We start from the raw sequence: 6,000 nt of genomic DNA, 5'->3' as shown, positions 1-6,000 counted from the left end.
AAAGGAGAGAATGAGGGAGTTAGAGGGAGAGGAAAATGAGTAGCTGAATGTCACCCTACATCCTAATTTACTTCTGTTTTCTCAGATCAGGGCTGTTCCAGGTACCCCTAGACCTTGATCTCCCCACTGATTTTCATGGCAGCCCTTCAAATCTGGACCTCCAGGAATTCACAGAGCAAAGAAAATCTATTATATATAAGTTGTGCTCTCCTGCCAGTAGAGATTTCTGAGCCCAGAGCCAGGAGTAATCCCTGAAAACCACCAGGTGTGCCCCCAAAACAAACAAAATAAGTGTGATCTCCACAAAGCCTATATACCAACTTTATTCATATTGACATTTACTCTAACCCAAATTCAAGTGAAAAGTGATAGAGTCAAGAGTTGTCAGTGAGGAAATGAGGCCTCCCAATTGCAAAGTGTCAGAAGCAAACCCAGAACTAGAAATCACGTTTTCTCTGGCTAGGCACGCTGACTTTTCTCCAGCCTCCATTGCTCCAAAATGTCACTGCTTCCACATTCAAGAGAACACAATCCAGGTGTAGTCCCAAAACAAACAAACACACAAAAGGTATATTGTGGTGTATAGCATGTAATTCTTTTAAACATATTTAAAGTTGTATTTTCAGAAAATATAAGCATTGGGTATTCTATAAAGGTCCCATTTTAGAAATTCTTTATTATTTTAATAAAAATAAAATAAAATATTTCTACAAAACAATTATCACTTGAAAACAATTTTCAAGAAAAAAATAAAATGAAAGCTTTCCGAATTTGCTTTTGAAATTTCAGGTTGATTCCCTTGTGGAACTCATTTTATCAACAAATATCTCACAGATAAAATAAAAATTTATTTAACAAATGGTATTACTAAGTCAAGTGTATAGATAGTCATGTTCAGATGTAGGAGAGATGTGAAAGAAATGGATGATACTTTGAATGCTTTTTTGAGGAAAAAATGTTAGAACTAGTAGTTCAATGAGCCACTTCAAGTGAAGAGACACATTTACATTAAAAAATCAATAATAAATATGTTTATTAAATAAAAGTTGATATATAAAACTGAATAATGATATACAGTGGGTTTGAAATTTTTAAGTCCAAATGAAGAAAACTATATTCATTTGGAAGTTTATAATAATTTTATTAAATATTATATAGCCATTTGATAATCAAAAATTAAAAAATATTAACCATGCAGTTACAATATATTATGTTTTAGTTTGAGTACTGATTTAATTTATTGTTTTGATGTTATCGGTGATAATAGCTAGAGATGCTCAGTGTTTACTCCTATCTCTATGATCACTCACAATGAGGCTCATTGGAATAAATGGGGTTATGAGGATTTAACCCTTGTTTGGCTGTGCACCTAACAAGATTCCTATAAATAATTTAAATAAGTTCACGTTTATTTATTTATTTATTTTGTTTATTTTATTTATTTTAATTATTTTATTTTAAATATTTAATTATTTTAATAAATTATTTATTTTATTTAAATAAGTTTATATGTTTATTTTGTGAACTTGTCTGGGTCATAGAAGATTATTGAATGATATCACAATTTTTTTTAGGTTTCCTGGTTTTTTTTTTTTTTAAATAAATGTATTGTGACCAACATGAATTTCAAGTCTTTCACAGTAATATTTAAGGTGCATAATGACATTGAATAGAGGTATTCCCACCACCAGTGGGGTCCTCCCTCCAACCCTGTTCCCAGTTTCCCCTTCCTTTGCCCCCCCCCGGACTGCTAGTATAACTAGTCCCCATTGTATATAGTTTGTTGAAGATTGGGTATAATTCTGTTGTCGTTGACTTTGGGTTTGGTGTTTAAGTCTGATCATTTTTTATTTCTACTCAATGTTCATATGACTGTTTGATTCTGGTACCATCCATTTTCCCCCTCAATTTATGAGGTAGAATAAGATGATTCAATTTATGTGGTTCTGTTTAAAAAAAAAGAAGAAAATAAAAAAAGAAAAAAACAAGAAACAAAAAATAAAAACAAAACAAACAAATAAAAAACTGAAAGAAGTCCATCTAGAGGATATAAATATCAATTTCAAAAGAAGGAAGGGAAAATAAGAAGAAAATCATAAGAAAAAAAGCAAAAAAAAGTGGCTGGAGAGATAGCATGGAGGTAAGGCATTTGCCTTGCATGCGGAACATTGGTGGTTCGAATCCCAGCATCCCATATGGCCCCCTGAGCCTTCCAGGAGCAATTTCCGAGCATAAGCCAGGAGTAACACCTGAGTGCTGCCGGGTGTGACACAAAAACAAAAAACAAAAACAAAAAAAAAACAAAAACAAACAAACAAAAAAAGCAAAAATACCCCACAAAAAACAAAAGCCAACAACAACAACCAAATAGGCAAAGTAATTAATCCATTGTGATTTTGTTTTGAAACATCTTATTAAGTCTGAATTTGTTTGTTTGTTTTTTGGGTCACACCCAGTAGTGCTCAGAGGTTACTACTGACTCTATGCTCAGAAATCGCTCCTGGAAAACTCAGGGGACCATATGGGATGCTGGTATCTGAACCACCATCCTTCTGCATGCATGGCAAACACCCTACCTCCATGCTATCTCTCCGGCCCCTAAGTCTGAAATTTTTATGTACCTTACATCAATGTTTTTGCATTTATAAAATTAAATTTCCTATGGGAAGGGGTTTCTGGGAACTTTTCATATGCTATTATTCAATTTGAGTAAATAAAATTTGTTTTAATCCTGTATAAAGATTTAAATTGAAACCTAAGAATAAAAATAAATGAAGATATAAGATTTGCTTTTTATAGTTGATTATTCTTTTAAATAAACATAGTGTAGGTAGAAATTATGTGTAAGTTAAAGCTAGTCTTTATAAAGACAGAATCTTAGAAATGAACTACACTATCTTCTTTAACATGAAATTTAGTAATATTCAATTAGACCCATACAATCTATGATTTATTTAATTATGCAATTTTGATTTATGGGGTTGATTTACTAGATATTATTTCACACATTTAATAAGTTTTCTTATTTATATTCAGTTGAGATCTCACTTTTCATTAAATTTTTCCAATTTTTTGTTTTAAATGTCTTATTTTGGATATGATTGCAAACGTATGGTGTGAAAAACTTGCTTAGCCGAAGTTCAAAAGATGTTAGCAACTAAAATATCAAAATTATTTTGTTCCATTTAAAATAGTAAAAGTTCAAACTAAGTGCAATCTCCATTAGTAACTTGTCTTTCTTAGGTTTCCCTTAGCTTTATTAAATATTCACTTGTTTTCTTGTATTGCTGGTTTTGTTTTTTTGGGAACCAATCTTAGAGGTATTTAAAGCTTATGTCTGCTGTTTTGTTGCTTGTGGAAGAGACATACAACACCCCTATGTGCTTCTCAGAGTTTTCTCCTGGCTCTGTGCTACGGGGTTATTATTGATGGGCTTGGGAGAGCATATGAGGTATGGGGCACCTAACTCTGGCTGCTAAGTAAAAGACAACCACCCTTCTCTATGTACTATTGCTTTGGATTCACTTACTAACCACACAATCTATAAATACTATGGAGTTCCTAATATGCACAGATATTGTTGCTTCGGTCTTGAAATGTTATAGTAAAAGAAAATTGTCGGCTGCCCTCCCTGAAATCTCTGACACCAATTTAGCCAGTCAGGGGGAATCAGGAACTCAGGAGGGTCGAAGGCCTCTCCAGCAACACTGCTCCGTAATGGAGGTTGAAAGAATGAAAAGGTCCTTGGCCACAGTGAGAGAGAACACACACACATACACTAAAGGAGTTCTTTTGGCACAGTTCCATCTTTATTGAGATTACAGGTGACTGAAACTGGAAAAAGGGAGTAATTTCATAAAAGGACAATGTTAGCAGGGTTTGATAAGCCTTAAGGAAAGCAGCATACTTTATCTTAGATATGTCCTGCTTTTCTAAAGGCTGTTGCCATTGGCTAATCCCATTTTTGTAAAAATATCAGAAGCAGACACAACTTGTGTCTTTCCCTTATCGTGATAATGTTTTATCAGAGCATATTATTTTACTGAGCAAGGTTGAGAGCAGGAGATGCAAGACTGGCATTACATCTCTTTGTTTAGCAGGTGAGTGCTAGGAATGTAAAGTTGGGGATACAACAGATAGTAACAATAACAGCAATCATTGTCTTAATACAATTCACACTTTAATGAGGAAATTGAAAATAATGTAACTAAAATACTTCCATAATGACAAAAGTTAAAGCAGCATTTCTCAACTAGAGGCCATTTAGGTCCTGTATGTCTCAGAATACATCAGCAGTGCAGAGGTAAAAATTGCACAAGTGAATAACTACAGCATGAGGTTAGATGGTCAACTGGTAGAAAGGGTTGGATTGGGGTGGGGTATGAACATAGGAAGGACACATTCACACAAAATTTACATGTTGAAAAGAATTAAGAAACAGTCAAGAAACAATGGTACACATACAGTGGGTCCTCCTTAGCCACGAGAAAAGAACAAATCATGCACGTGGCTGCTCAGTGGATGTGTTTGGAAAGTATCATACCAAGCAGAGTTAGTCCACAGGGGAAGCATAGACACAAAATGATCCTTCACATATATGGGATAAAGAAACACAGATATAGATTAGGGAATTGTTCAAGAGGCTGACTTTCTCTATCGTACTTCCTATTTCTAAGGAAAGGGGTTTTATTGTTTAAGAGGCAAAATGAAGGAAATAAACTATGTCTGAAAAGGATGCAATTCTTTACCTGGTAAAAGTTCAACAGACCAAAGCTACATCCTGGACAAACCTTTTTGATGTTAATTCTGAGGTAAAAATTAGTTAACAAGTACTCGATATTTTTAGAGATGTCCCAAAAACCAGAAATTGCAAGGACATTTTAGGGTTTTTTTTTGGGGGGGGGGTGTCACACCAACAGCGCTCAGGGGTTACTCCTGGCTCTGCACTCACAAATCGCCCCTGGCAGACACGGGAGACCATATGGGATGCCGGGATTCGAACCACCGACCTTCTGCATGAAAGGCAAATGCCTTACCTCCATGCTATCTCTCCAGCCCCACAAGGGCATTTTAAAGACAAAGAGGAAAGAAGATGTTTTTAATTTTTTTTTTTTGGTGCTTAGTTTTCCAGGTAAAGAGAAATCTAATCAAGGCTATATTTGCCTCTAAAAATCCTTATGTTAGGAAGTAAAAGTTTCAACTAAATACAACAGAAGGAAGTATGATCTATAGGCCAATTGAATGCTTGTTATAAAACATGCAGAATGTCAGTTTCATTTACAAAAAACTCATCAGCCAAACACACTGAGAGAAAAACTTCTCAGTGGCCTTTCTGATGAGGTAGATATTCCTTAGAAAATCTTGAGATTCCTCTTATGTTATGATGTGACAGGTCTCTGGTTCCCTTCAGTGCTTCTGTAAAAGCCACTGTTGTTTGGCATGTAGGGTGCTTTACTACAATGCTCAACAGGAAAAGTTCTAGAACTTATTGGAAAAGGTCCTATCTGTGAAACTGTAGTGTTGTGGACTGTTGCTGTACATGAAAAAGCTTTTATTTTTCTTCATTTCTCTCTCTCTCTCAATTCTAACGTAAACACACCAGAATGGCAAACTTCTAAAGTACGCTGAGGACCCTTAAAGAAAGGCTGATAAATATAGTTCCAGCTTCTGCCCCATTCATGAAGAAGAAAAAGGATTGAAAGGTTTGCCGAGTGAGTGGAATATGGGAAGAGAGAGGCAACACAATCTTCCTGGTTTTTCTACTCCTTGGTCTCTATGTCCATTCCTTAAGCTATTTTTTTTATTTTTCTGCTGATTATGATCAATTGTCTTCTGTAATTAATGTAATATCTGAATTATTTTTTAAAAAATGCAATAGATTACGTTTCCTAAGAATCATGAGGTACACATGAGTCATCACAATTCTGCATATATTGAGTCCCGGTTGATGAGTCGGTAGGTACTGCATAAAGAATCACATAGTTAAGTCTCTTCCAATAA

The sequence above is a fragment of the Suncus etruscus genome, chromosome 3 (assembly GCF_024139225.1).
Source record: "Suncus etruscus isolate mSunEtr1 chromosome 3, mSunEtr1.pri.cur, whole genome shotgun sequence".
NCBI classification, from domain to species: Eukaryota; Metazoa; Chordata; class Mammalia; order Eulipotyphla; family Soricidae; genus Suncus; species Suncus etruscus.
The sequence above is the reverse complement of the archived record's forward strand: the minus strand, read 5'-3'. Positions refer to the sequence as shown.